The sequence below is a fragment of the Cryptomeria japonica genome, chromosome 4 (genome assembly GCF_030272615.1).
Source record: "Cryptomeria japonica chromosome 4, Sugi_1.0, whole genome shotgun sequence".
NCBI lineage: Eukaryota > Viridiplantae > Streptophyta > Pinopsida > Cupressales > Cupressaceae > Cryptomeria > Cryptomeria japonica.
Window position 1 is genome coordinate 140402749 of NC_081408.1, and position 21999 is coordinate 140424747.

Sequence of the window (21999 nt, forward strand, 5' to 3'; positions counted from 1 at the left end):
GCGAATGCCAGCACCCCCTACCTTTTTTGGTTGGCTGATCTTTTTCCAAGCTACCAAATGAAATTTCCCTTTGTCATCCGAACCATTCCAAAGGAACTTTCTCATAAGAGAGATCAATTCATCTTCAATTGCCACCGGTAATCTTAGACAAGCCATGGAAAAAACCGGTAGCGCAGAAATGACCGACTTTATCATAGTGATCTTCCCAGCAAAGGATAACCACTTGCCTTTCCAAGTTGCAAGCTTGGATTTACACTTATCAATAAGATGCTTCTAGTAGTGAGTTTTGTTCCTACCAGTGAAGAGGGGGGTTCCAAGAAACTTCCCTGGGAAATTTGCAACTCTAAGATTAAGAATTCCTGATAATACACCTTGCAAGTTAACCAGAGTGTTGACAGAAAACACTTCAAATTTGTGCCAGTTGATTTTTTGGCTGGAGGCCATACAGTAATCATCTAGGCATGTTTTAATTGTTCTATCCTCCCTCCTACAGGCTGAACCAAACATGATAGTGTCATCGACAAACTGCAGATGAGTCATTTTTTCAACCCCTACTGCCACATTGACTCCAATCCAACGATTGTCTTGCTGAAGAGCTCTTATTGATCGACCTAAGGCTTCAACCATTATGATAAAAAGAAATGGTGATATTGGATCACCTTGTTTGAGTCCTCTTGTCGAGGCAAAGATATCATGAGATGAGCCATTAACCAGAACAGAGAATTTGGGGAAGGAGAGACAACTCATAACCCAAGTGAGCCATTCCTTGCAAAAGCCAAATTTATTAAGAACAATGAATAAGAAATCCCTGTCCACCATGTCATAAGCTTTCAGGATGTCCAGTTTTAAAATCATACAGAAATCCTTGGTCTTCCTGGTTGTGTGAAGCATTTCATGAGCAATGATAATGCCTTCCACAATGGATCTTCTAGGGGCAAAGCCACTTTGTTCATCTGATATGATGTGTTTAAGGAGGGGATTCAATCTGTTAGGTATGATCTTTGTTACAATCTTATATAAAGTGTTGCATAGAGAAATGGGCCTAAAGTCACTCATCTGTTGTGGATTTTGTTTCTTCGGGATTAGAGTAAAAAAAGTGTGATTAATAGCACCTAACATTGTCATCTTCTTTCTTGATTCTTCTACTACAAGATGTAGATCTTGAGCGATGATATCCCAGAAATGATGGAAGAAAGTAGTAGGGAAGCCATCAGGGCCAGGAGTCTTATCCGGTTTCAGCTGGAAGGTAGTATTCCTTACTTCATCAATTGAAATAGGAGTACAGAGAGCTATATTTTGATTATCGGATATAACAGATGGGATTGAGTTTAGAATTCTAGCTCTTGCTTCATGATCAATCTGGTGATCACCATTCAACAAAGACTCAAAGAATCTTACAACTTCTTGTGCAATATCCTTATAATTCCTGACAGTGACTCCATCCGGTCTCATAATCTCGGATATTCTGTTTCTATTTCAAATGGCAATGGCCGATCAGTGGAAGAATTTGGTGTTTTTGTCACCTTCCTTTAGCCATAACTCCCTAGATTTTTGATGCCAATGGATTTCCTCACACCGAAGGATTTCATTTAGATCAAATTTGAGGGTATTTTCTCTGATAAATAGATCCTCAGTCATTCCTGAAGTAATAACAGAGTTGGTTAATTCTTCCAGTTCAACCTTAATTCTTAATTTCTCCATATGAATATTCTTGAAATGGATCTTATTCCATTCTTTGATCTTATTGAGAATGAGTAGTCTTGAATGATTCCCAAAAACCGGTTCATTCCACCAAACAGATATAAGTTCATATAGGTTAGGCACTCTAAACCAAATTTTCTCAAACCAGAAAGGAGTACCTCCCTCCGCTTGACCCATGGCGACCTCCAGACAGACCGGGTAGTGGTTTGATCCGATAAGCGGGAGAATCAACGACTCTAGAGCTAGATTTTGTCCTAGCCACTCACCGATAACAAGAAACCGATCAAGCCATTCAACAATATTAGTAAAAACCACTCTCTAGTTTGTCCATGTGAAAACTCCATTTTTAGGAACAATGTCTAAAAGGTGGTTCTTCTCAAAAAAATCCAGAAAGTCCTTCTGGGACATACTAGTCCTCTAAATACCCCCACTTTTCTCAGTGCCAGAGAGGATTGCATTGAAGTCCCTGACTACCACACAACTGCCATTGGTAATACTGTTTAGTTTGATGGATAAGAGATCCTAGAGAGCACGTTTGTCACCAACAAAAGATGGCCCGTACACATTGAAAAGATTGAAATTCTCATTCCGCCCAAGAATAGTAACCAGGAAGTGTTGCCAATACTTATCTTCCCAAACAAGTGAGATCCTAACATTCATGGGATTCCAAATGATTCCCAAGCCACCAAAGGCTCCATCTGATTGCCTAAACATCCCATTCCACTATTTCCAAACTCTCATTTTAGCATCAGTCTCAGCCTTACTCCATTTAGTTTCTTGTAGTAACCAAATATCTCCTTTGGTGTCATCAATCTGGCACTTAATCAAGTGCCATTTGTCAGGGGCACTGATGCCCCTGACATTCCAAGATAGGATTTTCATTTCTCCTGGGGAAGGGCATTTCCCTTCCCTAAATTAAGTTTGGTTTGACCACTGGCAGCACTAGCCACTGCTAGCATATTTTTTTTGGATTTGCGGCCCCGCACACTTTTTGGCTTAAAATTTGGTTTATCAATAGTTGAATCTGACTTCCCAAAACCTTTTGAAGTAACCTCCAATATAAGATCAGAGTCAGGTTCAAAGTCTTCCTCCTCCTCCTCCAAGGTTTCAATTTCACCATCTTCCAATTCAATATCTACCAAGGGGCAACTCTTCCCTCCTATCTCCCCTAGAGTGTTAGTCTCCATACCCTGAGATTGAAAATTGCCATCTTCAACTACCAGTTGATTCCTGGGCACAAAAGGGGAGGGTGGAAGTGAATCCGCTAACTTGGATTCAATGTCTGCCTATAAGGTTTTAGTCTTTTCCATCAGTGTGAGAAGATCTTGTTGGATCTTGCTTTGACCAGAGGAGGGAGGAACTATGATCAAAGGAGTTTCCTCCATTATCGGAACATTCTCCTTATCAAGAGTATCATTGCAAAAGTCTTCCCTGGTGTCAGTGGAAATAGGGGGCTCTGATTACAGCTTTACCTCAATAGGAGATTTCATGCAGGAGTAAGTTCATTGTATCATGACTAAAACATCACAACTAAAATCAGTATGATCCAAGGAGAAGCATTTAGAACAAATATGCAGCTGATCTTCTCTATCAATCTTTTGGATCTAGATCTTTCTCACCCCAATAATTTTGACTTTGTTAGGGATCTTGGTGATTTGATCTGTGCTAATGCAAATTTTGAGGAAGCTACCCCATAATTTATCCTCCAAGATGTCATCTGTCGATACAAAGGTGCCAAGGTATTTGCATATATCCTTAATGACATCAATGTGCCAATAATCCGAGGGACAATTGTTGGCATATGCACACTCCAATGAGACATTGTAGGTGATTGAAGGTTTTGTCATTGATGGCAACCTTACAATCCTATGACACCAACAAGACATTCCACCGACACTAGCAAGATCAGACTCTACACCAGCACTCGGACCACCAGCACCGGCAGTGAAAGGAAGCATACCGACATAGAGGCCGACAGGATTTTTTGTTGTAATTTATTTTGTTTATTATTGTAAAATCTTTTAAAGCCGACTTGGCAACATTGTAAAATGACTCATATATATAAGAGATCATTGTAGGACATTTGATGAATGAGAGTAGAATGTAATTAGGCGAAATAAGGTAGACCTATTATGCGAATTATAGGTTAAGGGTTTATGTAAGAAGAAGAGCAGAAACTGGTACTAGATCTGGCATTATAGATGCTATTTTGAAGTAGTACAAGACACTGGATCTATATAATCCATTTTGTAAGTCAGTGAGACTTCATATTTTGTATTTGAGCAGTGAGCTCTAGGCACTTGGTCTTCCTGCATGTGCAGGCCCCTCTTGTAGCAGTAATATTCTCTTATTGGTCAGTAAGTGAATATTGTGGGTCACAAATCCCACTGAGGTTTTTCCCACACCGGGTTTCCTCGTTAAATATTGTGTTATGGTGTGTTTTTCATGTGGTTGCTTTTATCTCTATTTATTGCATTATTTCTTGCTTACCGGTACACTGTTATAATATGCTCTACATGTTTTAAGTTAAGAAATTCAATACACCGGTTAGATACTGATTCACCCCCCCTCTTAGTATCTGTGGGAATCCTAACATGTGCCAATAATCTAAGGGACAATTATACAGTCTTATCCATACATTGTTGTCTGGCAATACATGCATTTGGGGGTTGAAATTGGGCTACCAATCAATGATGTGAAGTTCAATGCCATCTAAGATGTATGGCCCTTTATTTTTAGCTTGCCATTTCTCCTCATTGCTCATAAATTCAATCATTCGGGAGAATATTAATGTTAATATCCTTTCCCCACTATGCTCTACACCAGGATTCAAAGTTGTCCTTAACCCGCTTTCTACCATCCCACTTGATGAAAAGGCAAGACTCAAGCAAATTTGACCTAGCAGAATTAATTTTATTCTCATCCAAAAAGATGGTGGGTCTTGAGGTATTTCTTAACGGTTTATGAAGATGGGGTCGCTGAGGGAGGGAGGATCCTCTTCGAAAGTTAGGGTGTCTTTCTAGGTTCGACCAAGGGTTCCGATTTTTAGGATGGAAGTTGGATCTCCAAAACTTGGCTTGGTCAGCCCTTGAGTTATCTTGCCTGAAGCACCCATTCCACTTTTGGAAATTACCATGATCAATCAGGGGAACCAAAAAAAAGTCAGAGTGGGGATTGCCTCTCTCGAGTGCCATATCGGAAATGCTAGGTTCAGGCGGTGGATACCAGTTTCGGGGGGCCTTAGATGCGAGATGCTTAGCCTTGCGAAACCAACCTTTGTTATTCCAAATGAAACCATTTTCCCTCCACTTATGCGAGTCAATAGGGCATTGGTTACCACTTGAATAAGGATTTCCATAGTTTAACCGCGGTCTGGAATATCTATTGCCTTGGAACATATCTACTTTCCCAGCATTAACTGGTTTCTGAGCAGCATGCAATCTACCTGTCTCGATGGGGAAGGCAATGTCCGCTTCATCGCTCCAAGATCCACCCTTCATGGACTGAGCGCCAAAATAGGGCACATCAGTCCCTAATCCTATCACCAGTGCCAATCCTGCTGTCATCCAATGCCACCATTTCACTCCCGAATCCTTTCAAATATGTTACTTTTAATCAAAGCAATATACATATTTTTTTGCTAATTTTATAATATTATTATAAAACATTATTATTTTAAAAAAAAATAGAGAAATGGTTTTTCATTTTTAATTTTTAAAATATTCAAATTTTTTTATCATAATTTTTTTTTTAATATAAATTTAGAAACTTACTTTAATTAAGTCAATTTTTAGGGGGATCTTCTCATGATAATTTATTATTTAATATTTTTTTAAAATATATTTTTTGAAAGGATATATTTATCCATGTAATTCTTATGCTTTTTTAATGTAACCTAACTAATAATAATAATAAAAAATTTAAATGTTTTTTTCCTTCAAAAAAAATAATTTGCATTTAAAACTTATAAAATTTGATAATAATATTAAAGGAAATTTTTTTCCCATTAGAAACAATTTTTTTTTTTTTTAATTTTTATAATAATAAAGAAAATGTTTCTTTTTCCTTTGAAAACAAAAAAGCTTTGTATTTAAAAAATTATATAATCTAATAATAATAAAGAAAATTAAATATTTTTTCTTGGAATGCAAAAAAGTTTTGCATTTAAAAATTAAAAAATCTAATAATAAAAAATTAAATGTTTTTCTTATTAATGGACAAATTTGCTAATATCCAAATGCACACCAAATTAAATGATTTTTATTTTTAATAATCAAATAATAATTGTATATGGTGAAAATGGATAACAATAATAATGATATTGAAAGGCTAAATGAATTCAACCACAAAACCCTAGCCTAACAACAACAAAGATCCACCATAACATATGAAGATTACCTAAGACAATGCAAATCAAATGAAATCACAAAGATTATACCATCACATGTCCTATAGGGTTTTGATCTCCATTCTTCCTATCTCCATTGATCTTGCTTAATATATTTGCTCTTAGATTTTATGTGCACAAGAGCTCAACAAAGAATGGAATGTGGTTGCAAGTAGGATCACATATGAAAAGCGTAGTGTAGTCAAATGCATACATTGATTAGCCAGGGTTTGATAATGAAGGAAACATCTCCTTATATAGAAGACACTATATGAAATGGAGGGATAAGATTGAGAGGTGTAAAAGAGGTCGGCTATGATTAGAGGGTAGGTAAAGAAAATAATAAAATAATGAAAGGGGTAGGTAGAGGAAATAAGAAAATAATGAGAGGGTAGGTAGTGTATGAATTAAGAGATGAATGACATGTGTCATGGGTAGAAAAGGTTAATGAATTAATTAAATAAATAAAGATTTATTTAATTAATAGAAGGAGTGGGATCAATTAAATAAATAAGATATTTATTTAATTTAGGAAAAGGAAAATTTAAATAAATAAATGTATTTATTTAAATAAGAAATAAGGCTAGAAGAGGATAAATGAATTAATTAAATAAATAAAGATTTATTTAATTAATAGAAGAATTAAGCTTAGATAATTAAATAAATAAAATATTTATTTAATTAGACATGACAATTTTAGGTGTCTACATTTTGCCCCTCTTTGAGACAATGCAGCTTGTCGCGTTGTTTCAAAGAAGATAAGATGAACTGATACAAAGTTGCCCCAAGATGGGAATGATATGCCCCCTCGAGAGATTGGATGAAAAAATGTCTAAAAAGATTGCAGACAATCTCTTGATAAGAAAGACAGGATAGAATGGACTGACCAGATAAAGTGACAGAGTCACAGGATAATGAAGACTGACTCGGGAAACGAGGGCTAGGGCAGTCTATAAGATAGACCACGAGGGAAATACATCCTCATTGTCATCCACACATCCACAAGATCAGAGTGCAGAGAAAAATAGAGCAGCAGCAGTCAGCAGTGATGGCATTGGTTCATAGATTCGATCGCGTTCGTCGATATCAGAGGCCAGCAGAGGCAGGAGAGCCGGTAAGTACCACAAAACCTCCTTGTACTTTGTTGTATTTATTGTTGTCATTAATGCATGCTAGATAGGGTAATAAATGCGCTCTAGGATAGGGTCCAAAAAATGTTAAAAACATCCAGGCCCATCTGCGTTGGTGCCAGGCGCGTCTGTGCTAGCTGGGAGCGTCTGTGTTTGTGCCAGGCGCGTCTGTGTAGGAAAAGGCATCTGTGCAGAATGCGGTCGCGTCTGCACTGTGCAGGCGCACTGTGCTAGGCAGACACGTTTGTGTCTTCCAGGCGCGTCTATGCAGAGCATAGGCACGTCTGTGTGTTTAAGGCGCGTCTGTGTAAAACAGACACGTTTATGCAGTCTCTAAGCACATTTATGTCATGAAGGCGCGTTTATGTCTTCAAGGTCAAATCGGCAGTTTTGTGATGAACATATGTTGTCGATTGGATAAGCTGCTGAGAGGATACACTCAAGCAGGTCCTCTAGGGAAGACTAGAATTGCAAATAAGGCTAGGATTGACAATTCTGTGATAGAACATACGTTGCCAATTAGGAAACTACTCAAGAGGATTCACTCAAGCAGAGGCCCTAGGATAGGATAGATCAAGGCACTTTGTGATGAATAGTGAGTACCAAGACATAGTACTTTGTGATGAATAGGGAGTACTAAAATATGAGCAGCACTTTGTAATGAACAAGGAGTGCAAATGTGAGCAGCACTTTGTGATGAACAGTGAGTGCAAATGTGAGCAGCACTTTGTGATGAACAGGAGTGCAAAACACGTAGTACTTTGTGATGAACAAGGAGTACCACTAGGATAGAAGCAACACTTTGTGATGAATAGTGAGTGTTACTAGGATAGAGTACCATATGCACAAAAAAGTAGCATTTTGTGATGAACAGTGAATGCCACTATGACTGACATGATTGATTTGCTTGACTACAGGAGTATTTGCCTATGCTGGAGTCATGGGAGAGATTCCCATCAACTCAGAGGTTGCGACTTGAGCTGACATTTGAGGATTGAACTACCATTGAGGCTATGAGATTGAGACATATTCTGTATGTGCCTGATTTTCGGGCGAACATGGGATTGCTGACTGCATTAGCTGAGAGGTGGCACTCTGAGACGTGCACATTCCATTTGTCGATGGGTGAGATGACAGTCACCCTGGAGGATGTATACCGGATTCTGAGGATATCGATCGATGGGGAGTTGATACCCTACGATCGAGATGGAGACAAGGATTCCCTAAGACGAGTGTTCTAGGATCCAAGACTGGAGATGAGGGCAGGGCATGTGGCATGGGATACCATGACATAGATAGGATTGGCACTACCAGCAGTGGTAGGAGGAGTGATCAGTGGGTTCTTGTGTCTGGATAGAGTGACACGAGGGTTGGCTGTGGGCTGGGGGAGAACATTGGAGACACTAGTGACACAACACACCAAAAATGCTTGGGGACCGTGCATGCTGGCACACCTATATTATGAGCTTCATCAATTTGTGTACCATGGATCAATGGGATTGGGCTGCGGGGTCACATTGTTACAAGTGTGGGCCTATGAGCATCTACCGGTGACACGACCTATACATTTCAGGGGCAGAGGTCACAAACGTAGTTTCATGCATTTGTACAATATGATCACCTCGCAGCCACAGATTGGCAGGCTGGAGTACTGGCGGTGGGCTATAGATGAGATTGATATGGTTATATGGAGGTCGTACCTGGGATGCGAGCAGTGGGAGGATGATGCAATAGAGCTACCCTACACCTTCTGGAGTAGGTATCTGATTGGGTGGACACCCTATGTACTGGAGAGGCAGCTAGTTGATAGGGTGGGCAGGCATTTTGGCAGGATCTAGCGGATGCCACGGGGTTCAGGCATGTATGCATAGATGGTCAGGGATCAGGCGTAGTTTGGGCCATTGCTATCATATGATCAGGTTATTACACAACTAGTGGAGATGATGCCCTTACCCTGGGACATGTGGCCAGAGATCAAGGATGTTGGCATGGATGCAAAGTACACAGTGTATTGGGTCGAGCATCCATTCCCATGCCTGACAGATCCAGGAGAGCCGCTAGAGGGAGATGGTGGTGGGGATGGTGATGATGATGGAGATGATGGGGGTAGAGGCCTATGGAGGAGGCAGGGTATAGTTGGAGAGAGGAGGGTGGCACCGGGGAGGGAGGGTGGAGAGGACAGATAGGTTCGGATTGTGAGGGGTTGCGGTGGATTACCGCTACAGGTGCCAGCAGCACAGGGTCCCAAACAGGTGCAGGGATAGGGACAAAGGTAGGTATAGGTATATGTACAGCCATCGGTACAAGCACAGGCATAGGGATAGGCACCCGTACAGGGGGAGCCACAGGCAGAGGTACAGGGGGCCGAGGCAGAGGAGGATGAGCTGAGGGAGATCTGCCAAGGATAGGCAGATGAGATTCAGGACCTAGAGAGGGAGAGGGATAGACTAGGGAGGCAGCTCAGAGATACTGAGCGGGAGCGAGACTAGGCTATTTAGCACTACGCAGAGGCTGAGACAGCACTGAGGGCTGGGAGGCAAGTGGCAAAGGACACAGGGGCTAGATATGCCTATGTCCTGCGGATAGGGGAGGAGATCGCCTATTAGTGGGATCTCTATTATGGTGCAGTGCCAGCTGATCAGCGGGCGAGGAGCTTCCGTAGACCATCATGGATAGCTACAGCTACGGGAGGGAGCCAGAGGAAATAGGCATCCAACGGTGGGGTTATGGGTCCTCGACCACCACTAGATAGGGGGGATAGGAGGGATGATCCTGGGGTGGGTCCTTCGAGGGCTCAGATTCTATCGAGGCCGGGCGGCTCCGAGGGAGGGAGTTCATCATAGCCGTAGAGGGCTCCCTATGTATCAGTATTATACCATTTTGTATTATGATGTAGACACCTGCAAGTGATTGTAGCCATATGATTTTGACATCATTGTATCATGACACTTTATATATATATATGAGATGATTCATCTTTGCGGCAGCTATATGCATGTGTACCTATGTGATGTATGTTTCTATGTGATGCTTATGATATGGATGCAAATATGTATATGATGCAATGCAATATTTTTTTTTGTTCTTTTATGTTTTATATGTGTATGTATGATGCAAATGTGAATGTATGTAATGCAGATGAATATGATAATGCAAATGTAAATTGTGCTAACAGGTGTTGTGTGCAGGATGTGATGCAGTTGTGATATCTATATGTATGTATGAAATGCTCATATGTGGTAATGCAGGTGCAACTACATGAAATGCAAATGTTTTTGGTGTGTCATTATACTCAGTCATGTGATAGTAGGCTACGCAGACTCGAGAAGGATGATGGAAGTCAATCAAGAAAGGGGGATGGAAGACAGAAGATATGAAAGTGAAAGAGCTTCTTGTGCATTATCATCATTGAGCTTTATTATGGCAAAATAGGTTATGACAATCAAGGCATATGTTTGACCCAAAAAGTCATTGCACCTGTTTGCATGGAGATAAGACAGTCACAAACAAGGAATGCCCTAGTTCACACTAGACTCACAGTGTCCTCATATCCTTGGACAAGTCATAGCATTACTAAAAGACAATCCAAAGACAACAAATACAAATAGGTGATGATACCGCATCCTCGCCTTTCTAGTCAAAGACATCCTGGAGATAAAATCTCCAGTCAGAGACATCCCAGAAAAGCTAAAAGACATGTCACCAAAAAAGATAAAAATCAAAAGAAAACCAAGACTCGACACCAACATCCACTGTAGTCCTCAAATTTAGTGTCTCTTGTCACTTGTATAAGTCTTATTTGATTGTGGTCACAATGTTTACTTTCACAGAAAGGATAGATAGCACGGAACCATTTGTTGTCTAAGTCTGTTGAAAGATTTGATTTTCTTGAAGCCCATTGTTGTTGTTGTCTCATCTGAAACTGACTAAATCCATGAAACTGATACTTTATTTCAAAGAAGATGGAACTTTATTACGGATTGTGCGCGGATAGACAGAAGGAAGCTGGAAGAAACTGTACTTCTCAAAACATGTGATGTTCTCAGTTCCACACCTATCACTAGATGTAGGATATTGCCTTAGCCACAAATAGGATCTGATTTATTATTGATGGAAACGGAGAAAAAAGGGGGTTATTATGAATGGCTAACCAATCTTAGGTAGATCAATAACAAGCCATAATGGGAATGGGTAAGTTTATTATGGATGGATAGGTCATGAGTGTGTGCAAAGTGAAAGGATGAAAGCGAATCCTAAAGGAGGGAGGAGCAATGTCTCTACACATGGTGCTGGTGACCCAGTTTTCACCATGGTACTTGCCTAGGGCACCATCGAAGTGGTTTTCACCATTGGACGAAATTATTTCTCTTTACTTTTTTCAATTTTTCAATGTTTTGTTTTGTTGTCACAAGGCACCTGTTTGCCAGGTTTTCACCAAGTAACGATTTTTTTGTTTTATAATTTTTTTTTTGTATTTTTGAAATTTTTGAATTTTTTTTGTATTTTTTGAATTAGGATGTTCCAAAGAGCTATATGTAGAACCTGTGAAGGTGCATGCTATTGATAGGATCCTCCAAAGGTTCACCTTCTATAGTTGAGAGCTGATATGCCCCAGATCCATATGCTGTTGTAATGATGTAAGGACCAAGCCAATTTGGTTCGAACTTGCCCTTCTTCTTTCTGTCTTGCTGATTTTGGGGGTTTTCTCTGAGAACCAAATCACCTACCTCAAATGTGCGAGGCTTGACCTTGTGATTGTAGTTGCGACTCATTCGTTGCTGGTAAGCCTTGAGATGATTAAAAATAGTTTGTCTTCATTCATCCAGTAGTTCAAGTTCTTGTAAGCGAGAGACACTATAGTCTTCATCACTGATAATGTTTTGCAAAGAGACGCGTAAAGAGGGTAGCTCAACCTCAATAGGAAAGATGGCTTCAGTGACATAGACAAGTGAATAGGGTGTAGCTCCTGTAGGTGTGCAGACACTTGTGCGGTATGCCCAAATTGCAGGATTAAGTTGGATATACCAATTACGGCCAGCATCGTCGACTGTCTTATTTAAGATTTTAAGGATTGTTTTATTAGACGCCTCAGCTTGACCGTTACCTTGGGGGTAATATGGTGTGGAGAAACGATGGGAAATATGGAAGCAATAACAGAGTTCACGAACATCCTAATTTTTGAAGGGATGCCCATTATCAGTAATAATGGAAATAGGAATACCGTATCGACAAATGATATAGTTGAGGATGAACGTAGCAATCTATTTTCTAGTAACTTGTGTAAGAGGCACAACTTCAATCCATTTTGTAAAATACTCTGTGGCAGTGATAATGAATTTATGACCATTGGAAGATGGAGGGTGAATCTTGCCTATGAGATCGAGTCCCCACTGACAAAAGGGCCAAGGAGACGCAATTGGTTGAAGTTCTTGCGTTGGTGCATGGATGAGGTCTCCATGAATTTGACATTGCTTATATTTCTTGACAAACTGATATTAGCCTTTTTCCATATTGGGCCAGTAATATCTAGTCCTAATGAGTTTCTTGGCTAAGGTAGGACCACTAGCATGTGGACCACATATCCCTTCATGGACTTCACGTAACTCAATCTGAGCTTCGTCGCTTTCTAAACATCTAAGAAGAGTGCCATCTAGACCTTGCCGGTATAGGATATCAGCTAAAATGACATATCGAGAAGATTGGCGAATGAAAGTGCGACGTTGGTTATTGGATAGGTCAGGAGGTAGGGTATTGTCACGAAGGTATGTGAAAATGGAACCATATAACTGGGACTCGAGACTGATGACACATATCATCTCAGTAGGAGTGATTTCATATGAAGGAACCAAAAGGTTATCCACCAAGAACTCATAGCGGGTCTCATTCGGAGATAGATCGATCAGTGAAGCAATTGTAGCCATGGCATCTACGGCTCGGTTTTGCTCTCTTGGTATCTACTCAAAGTCTATCTTTGTGAAATGTTGTTTGAGGTCATCCACCATTTTTTTGTAAGGCATTAATTTTTCATCCTTTGTTTGGTAATCATCAGTTGCTTGACAGATTACAAGTTGAGAGTCCCCAAAAACATGAAGTTTTTGGATCTTCCACTGAACTGCAATCCGTAATCTAGTTGTTAATGCCTCATATTCTGCTATAGTATTAGTGCAAGGAAATGATAAGCAGTATGATTTTGGTATAGAATCCCCTTGAGGAGATATAAAGAGGATGCCAGCTCCTGCCCCATGTTATGTATATGAGCCATCAAAGTACAGTTGCCATGGCTTTACATGTGACACTGTTAAAATGGATTCATCTAGAAATTCTGAACTTAGAGGAACATCATCAATCATGGGAGCATCTGCCAACTTATCTGCGATAGCTTGTCCTTTTATTTCTTTTCTGTCCACATACTCGATGTCGAATTCACTTAGGATCATTACCCATTTGGCTAGTCGCCCAATAAGTGTTGCTTTATTGAGAAGGTATTTCAGTGGATCGATCCTCGCCACCAACTTAGTCTTGTGAGTTAGCATGTAATGTCATAATTTCTACGAAGCAAAGACCACAGCAAGACATGCACGCTCAATTGGTGAGTAGTTTAGCTCATATCCCACCAATGTGCGACTGATATAGTATACTGTTTTTTCTTTCCCCTCAGCAATTTGTTGTGCTAAGAGTGCCCCCAGTGCTGTTGGAGTAGCTGATATGTATAGTAACAGAGGCTGATCTGGAATTGGTGGCATCAAAACTGGTGGATTCAAAAGATAATCTTTGAGTGTCTGGAAAGCCTGCTGACAGTTATCATCCCATTTGAATTTGATGTTTTTATGTAGCAAGTGCTAAAAAGGATTACACTTATCTACAAGTTGCGCTATGAATCTTCGTATGGACTGGAGTCTCCCTTGTAAAGACCGAAGTTGACTGATATTTCTTGGTGGTTGCATCTCTAGGATGGCCTTGACTTTTGTTGGATCAGCTTCAATTCCTCTTTTTGATACAATGAATCCTAGGAGCTTCCCAGAGGTTACTCCAAAGACACATTTCTTAGGGTTTAATCTTACTTTGTATTTTTCCAACTAATCAAAGATGACTGAAAGTATGTCCAAATGTGTATTTCTGTCTATTGATTTGCCCAAGAGGTCATCGACATAATCTTCCATAGTTACATGCATGAGATCGTGAAAGATAGTAGTCATGGCTCTTTGATATTTAGCGCCTGCATTTTTTAGCCCAAAGGGCATGACATTCCAACAAAAAGTTCCCCAAGGAAAAGTGAATGATGTTTTGTGTTGATCCTCAGATGCGATCTTTATTTGATTATAACCAGAGAATCCATCCATCAACGATAACATTTCATGACCTGCTGTGAGATCTACAATCAAATCTATGTTTGGTAATGGGAAGTCATCCTTGGGACAAGCTTTGTTGATGTCTCTGAAATCTGTACATATTCTGATGTTGCGATCTAGTTTACTGATAGGCACTAAGTTGGAGATCCATTCAGGATAATCAATTGGGCATATGAATCTGACATCTAATAATTTCTCAAGTTCTACTTTGACTAGTAATGTCACTTGTGGATGCATCTTTCTTAATTTCTGTTTCACTGGTTTTGCCCCCAGTTTAACTGTCAAATGATGCATTACCAAATCCGGATCTAATCCAGGCATATCAGCGTATGACCATGCAAAGTTGATTTGTCGTTCTTTGAAGAAACTTATGAATTTTGACCTTTCTGACTTCGTCAATGATTGAGCTAGGAATATATTGTGTGGAACCTCTTCTGTACCAATGTTTGTTTTGATAGTCTCCTCTACCAACATGGATGACTTTTCCTCATATGATACTAGGAGAATGTCGAGCCTTCCATCTTCGGGTGCCTCAGAGAGGTTTTCGCCCTTAGATACGTCCTTTCTTTTTATTTTTTTGGGGTCAGACAGCGCCACAGTGTGGTTTTCGCCATAAGACCCTTGGTTTGTTCTTATTTTCACATTTTTGCGACTAGAAGGTCCGACACCTTCACCAAAATATGCCACACTATTGAGTTCTATAGTGTATCCCGCTTTATGGTCCCCAGGGGGAAGATCATCTTGTATGCCAAGATAGTCAATAAAAGCTTCATCATTTTGGAATGTGTCAAACTATACAGGTCCTTCATGATCCCAATCAATGAGTTGGTGGTGAACAAGGGGAAGGCCTTTAATGTCTTTGAAGTTAGCGGGGCTAAGAGTGAAGATGCAGTTATATTCGGGTATGTCAAGGTAATTATCAAGGTCATTGATGGCACTCTTCTCATCAGTCTTGATCGCAAATGAATCCAAATTATCATCACTAGTAGCGCATTCTGGGACAAGTGTTCTCATCCTATGTGATTTCAACCTAGGACCTTGAGACAAGGACTGTGTGGAATCCTCATGGGTTGTTTCTTGACCAACTTTGAATCTTTTATAAAATTCCTCTTCTTCTGTGGGTTCATCTGGCTCTCTAAATGTCTCGGTGAGCTCGTAGTCACTGGAGGATTTATCTGAACCCCATTCCCATTCGTTGGAGTCTGTGGAATAGCGATCCTCTTATTGAATTTTGGCAGCTTTGATTTGTAAGGCTTCTTCTGTCCTTTGAGTGTGGACCTTGGAAGTCAAGAAACCAAGTCCCTTTGAGCATTCCTTTTTGAATGTCAATTCAGGTTGTAAAGGTTCAATGATGCCTTCCCTTTGTAACCCAAGAGGTATTTTTCCATCATACCCAAATTTTTGTAGGATCTTGAAACCTTTGCCATATTTCTCACATGGAAGACTGATGCGATCTTGTGTATCATCTTCAAGGTCTTTGTAAAGAATTTTGTATAAGTCTTCCTCTTCCACTTCGCCCCATCTTTGAAAGGTAGTAGGGTCCCATTTGAGTACAATGATGGATACTTGCTTGTTAGGATGTGGTCTTCCATATTCTTTTGGTGAACTCATGACTTGTTGTAAGTACATGGTCTAATTTAAAGTGTATTCCCCCATGCCCTTGTCCTAAAATTTGCCTTTAAGCTCACCTTGTTTTGATGTCGAAGGTTTTAATGACTTAGGATCAATGTATGTCGGAGAAGGAACAACTTTGCGATTACTGGGAATGATGGTCTCAGTTTTTGATCTCGAGTTATTGCAATATATGAACGGATTAGGGTCACCGTTAACTATTACCTCCACTCCATTGTGAGGAAACTTAATGCATTGGTGATATGTAGATGGAACTGCCCTCATTTCATGAATCCAAGGATGCCCTAGCAATATGTTGTAAGTGAGATCTAGGTCTAGGACTTGACAAACCACATCCTTCATAACTGGCCCAACTTTGAGAGGTAAGGTGACTATGCCCTTGGATGAACGCTCTTCATCATCATATGCCTTGATGGTGATTTTGTTTGTAGAATTCACAGCTTTATTAGAATATCCCAATTGTTTAATTGTGCTCAAGGTACAAATGTTTAGACCTACTCCTCCATCTATCAGGACTCATTTTATTTGATGTTTGTGTATGAAGGCTTCAATGTGTAGTGGTGCATTATGTGGTTGGCTCACGGAGGCATCGTCAGCTTCTGTGAATGTAAGAGAGTGTGGAACAGAAAGGTATCCCACCATGGCTTGAAACTGGTCCACGTTCAGATCAGTAGGAATGGTAGTGTCTCTCAAGATTTTGTCAAGAATAGCTTTATGTGCGGGGGATATGCGTAAGAGCTCAAGGATGGAGATGAGCGCGAGTGTCTTCCCTAACTATTCTACAAGGTCGTACTCAGGTTTGGTTGATGAAGAAGTGGTGTTTTTAGCTGGATCACCTTGCAAAGTGAATTTACCTCTTTGGGTTGTAACATGACATTCAGAGGTAGGTTTGGAAGAAGATCCAACACCTTTTAGGACAATCTTGGGTCTCTGGGTAGAATTCTCAGGGGTTTTGTCCTTGATGATAATGGTAGAGATGTAATTGTCCATCGAAATGTGATTGATAGTTGAATCATAGTTGTAGGATGCTCTAGTATGGTTTGTTTGATCATCTGTGGCTTTAGCTTTTCCCTTGTCATGTTTTGGGAATGGTTCCTTAAACATCTCATGTTCTTGATTGGATGAGTGTCCTTCAATCTCAATGTCACCTCTATCAATGAGATCTTGTATGATGTTCTTCAGTCGATGACAATTTCCTATCTTATGACCCTTGCTCTTATGAAATTCACAATACTCGTCATCATTCCACCAATTTGGTTTCACCTTTGGCTCATATGGAGGAAAATCTGGAATAGTGATTACTTTGTTTGCCACTAGCTTTTTGAAAACTGACTCAAGTGGTTCTCCCAATGGGGTATACTTCCTTCGTGATCTAGAAGTTGTTTGAGTATTCACTTGATTGTTTGTAGAGCTTGATCCGGAAAAAACGAATTTGGGTCGCACTGTATTGGCATCAACAACACCATCATTGACTGTGTTCTTGTTTTTATTCCAAAATCTTGGCTTATCTTTTCCTTTAAAATCATCTTTGTTTTCCTTGAATATCTTAATGACTCCTTGTTCAATTAGGACTTTTTTTGTCGCTAAGCCTTTTTCAATGACATCCTTGAAGGTGGACAAACAAGTTTTCCTTAGATCATAGCCAATCTCTTTGTTAACATTTTGGGTGAACATTTCTACCATTTGTTTTTGTGGAATTTCACAAGAGCATCTGCTGGCTAGATTCCTCCATCTTTGTAAAAATGATGCAAAAGACTCTCCCTCTTTTTTCTTGGTGTTGCACAAAGTAGTGACTGATATGTCTATCTCTATATTGTAAGAGAAATGTTGAATAAATGCCTCTGCTAAGTCACCCCATGACTTAATTCCAGGTGGAAGTTGGGAGAACCATTCCATAGCTTGATCACCTAAACTCTATGGGAATAATCTCATCAAATATGTCTCTTCTAAAGCTACCTCAATGCAAGCTGTGAAAAACTGTCTTATGTGTGCCTTAGGATCCCCTTTTCCTCTATACTTATCAAATTTAGGCGTCACAAAGTGTGTAGGAAATGGAGGCATTGGAATGCTCTTGTCAAATGGATAAGGACATATGTCTCTCATTGTGTATGTTGGCTTCGGGGTATTTATGTCCTCCATTTTCTTTTGTAAGTCCCTGATTTGTTGCTCCAAATTGTTCTTAGGTGGAGATCAACTTCTTGGACCATACCCTATGCTTGAGGCACCAATTGGAGGAGGAGCATGTTGCATATATGGATGATATTGATTATACACATGTTCATATGGAGGAGGTCTATAGTGATGATGCATATATGGACCACTTGGTATAGATTCATGTTGAGGAATGAAATATCTATTTTGTCCATGTATACCATACTCTACAGGCATGTCATGTTCTAATATGTTGCCCCCAAATTTGACATAGGGTTTCCTTGTGTCCAAATTTTGAGTATGCCTTTGAGTATCCAATTGCTTTGGTGGTTGATCCTTAGCATTGATATGTGATTGAGCATATTTCTCTACATAAGACTTCCATAATGGTCTGCGAAGGTGAGTATCATATGCTTGACCATGTGTATGTGGGACCTCTGGTTTTTGAAACAAAGATGATGGTGATTCAGGAACAAGATGTGGTCTTCTATTGCCTCCACTATTAGGCCTCCTTTGATCCATGTTGGAGTGAGATTTTTGCAAAGGTCGATTTTCCATTATTTGAGACATGTCAAAATCATGAGGTATCTTGGCTCCACTTTGTGCCATCATTTGTAAGAAATATTGTCTATCCCTCCTCATTATTTCCTCAACCAATTGATTGAAACGGGGATCCATGATGGATTCTTCCACATTTGCTAAATGTACTGAAAAGTTGTCCATATCATCATTGTGTGTATCATTGTTGTTTGTAGTGTCCATGTTCTCAACATTTGGAATGTTTCTATAGGCATCCATGTCAGGTAATGTAGTATGATCAGAATTGAAAAAGATATCATTGTCATACTCATAAGAACTCATGTTTGCGAACTCTTGAGCCTCTTTAGTTTCTCTCCTATATTTTTGAAGACGGGTTTCAACCATGAACTAGGTATTGACCGAGATGTGTGAGACTAGATGAAAATGGAAAAAGTATGGAAGACCAAGATTTGGATGGAATGTAAATGAATCTGAGGTTTACTTGCAATGTCCAAGGTGTAAGACCAAGTATGTATGTAGTAGAGTAGGTGTGACTTCCAAAGAGAGGATAGTTTCTCTTGATGAGGTAAGTTGACCTTGACTCTAAGTAAGACCAAATGAGACCCAAAGGTGATAGACCTTGATGAGGGACCACTTAGCAAAATGTTGTTGTATGTAGTGTGTTGACAAAGTATGATGAGGACAAGCAAGTGACCTTTTGACTCAAGTTTAGACAAATGTGAATGTAATGTAAGGTGTAAAGCAATGATGGATTGTGTGAGACCCAAAGAGAGGTTGAATGCTAGATGAAAACCTAGAGAAATAACCTAGGAGGCTCATGAATTTCAAAACCAACTGTGTTTGTTTGTTGGACTACAAAATCTTTTCAATTCTGAACACAGACGTGCCTATATACTGCACAGACGCAATTTCCTGACACAGACGTGGTTCTGTTTAACACAGACGCGTTTCTAAGATTTTTTTTTGTAAATTGCAATGTTGATTCTAGAAACACGAACGTGTTTCTGCCCTTCACAGATGCAGTTATACAACACAGATGCTATTATGTCAGACACAAATGTGTTTCTGCAAAATTTGTGCAATTTTTTTCCAATCTGTGAAGTTGTTTTGTTGTGACCAAATCTGACTGTTTGACTATTTTTCGTGATAAGAGGACATAATGTTGATGAGGACTCAATGTTTGCAAGTGTTTAGACTCAAAATGACTCCAAGAAAAGTGTGTTCTTTGATGTAAAAATGTTTTGTATACACTTGAAGAGACAAAAGACATACTGTTTTGCTGTTTGGTCTTGAATGTTTGAATGTTTAAAATAAGTCAAGCACAATTCTTATGGCTGGCCAAGACAATAGTTGTTGATCCCACATGAGGTTTTACCCCCGAGGCTACGCTATTCAGAGCGAATACTTAGATGCTTGACTTCACTGGCTCCACCCTCGGCACTCACTTCTCGGGTCAGCCAAGCATTAGTCCCCACAAAAACTCCCCGTGGCAAACTTTGTATCTCTACTAAGAACCATATGTGTGTGGGCCACTACCAGAGGTCTGACCTCCTACCCCAACAACTAGAAGGATTTGGGCTTCTAAAACAAAAAGGTGCTAGTAAGGGCATCCACTCGTGTGGCCATACATGCGGCACTTTTAGCTCTGTAAATACAGAAGGCTCCCAGCTGGTAGGGGTTATGCCCTACAAATGATCAAATAAATTTGATCAGACGGGTTTATGGGGAGACATAGTGTCGGTATGAACTAATCAACACATGTTATTCATAGTTTTCACCATGAATACAGTTATTTATAGTGGTTTGGAAGAAGATGGCTTTTCTTTTGCTACCACTTGGGTCGTTCTCTTCTCACTAGTAGTCCTAATGACCACATGGGAAGACAGGCCCTCTAAAGATTAAACAAAAAGAGCCTATTGCTCAAGACACAAAGGATAATGATTCAATTTTAGTGCACCAATTGAAGTGTTTGCTAGTCTATTGAAAACAAAGCACATAATAAAAATCCAAAAACCCTTGCCAAGGACCTGCAACAAAGAGTTATTAGTAGTTTGGATTGTTTGAAATAATCAACCCTTCTTGCAAGCACACAAGTTAGGTAAATTTTAAATCCATAAGACTTTGTGAAAATAGGGGCCTTCAACCAAATGATTTTGCTTTCAATACAAGCTGCACCAATTTCGTTAGCTAGATTTGCAAATGTTAGTTCAAAATAAAACCAAATGACTAAAAATTGAATCAATAAACTCCAAAAATGAAATCAATGCACACAGACACGGTTACCCCAGACACAGACGTGACTCTCTGACGCAAATGCGCTTCCGTGAAACACAGACGTGGTTTCAAAATGTAGACACGGCTTCTGGACACAGACGCATCTAAAAACACCATAGACACGACTAAGGAACATAGACGTGGTTTTTGGAATTTGCAAAATAAAATACTGTCGAGGACATAGATGCAATTCCAGATGTCACAGACGCGGCAGAAAATCAAAAATGCGATCCGAAAGTACGCAGACATGAAAATACCAAAATATCGTTGAAAATGTCAGATCTGCAACTTCAAAATACAATATCTGCAACAAGGATGTTAAATGCAAAAGGGACAAGAGTCCCACTGGGTGTGCCAAAATGTATATGGTGAAAATGGATAACAATAATAATGATATTGAAAGGCTAAATGAATTCAACCATAAAACCCTAGCCTAATAACAACAAAGATCCACCATAACATATGAAGATTACCTAAGACAATGCAAATCAAATGAAATCACAAAGATTATACCATCACATGTCCAATAGGGTTTGGATCTCCATTCTTCCTATCTCCATTGATCTTGCTTGATATATTTGCTCTCAGATTTTATGTGCACAAGAGCTCAACAAATAACGGAATGTGGTTGCAAGTATGATCGCATATGAAAAGCGTAGTGTAGTCAAGTGCATAAATTGATTAGCCAAGGTTTGATAATGAAGGAAACATCTCCTTATATAGAAGACACTATATGAAATGGAGGGATAAGATTGAGAGGTGTAAAAGAGGTTGACTATGATTAGAGGGTATGTAAAGAAAATAATAAAATAATGAAAGGGGTAGGTAGAGGAAA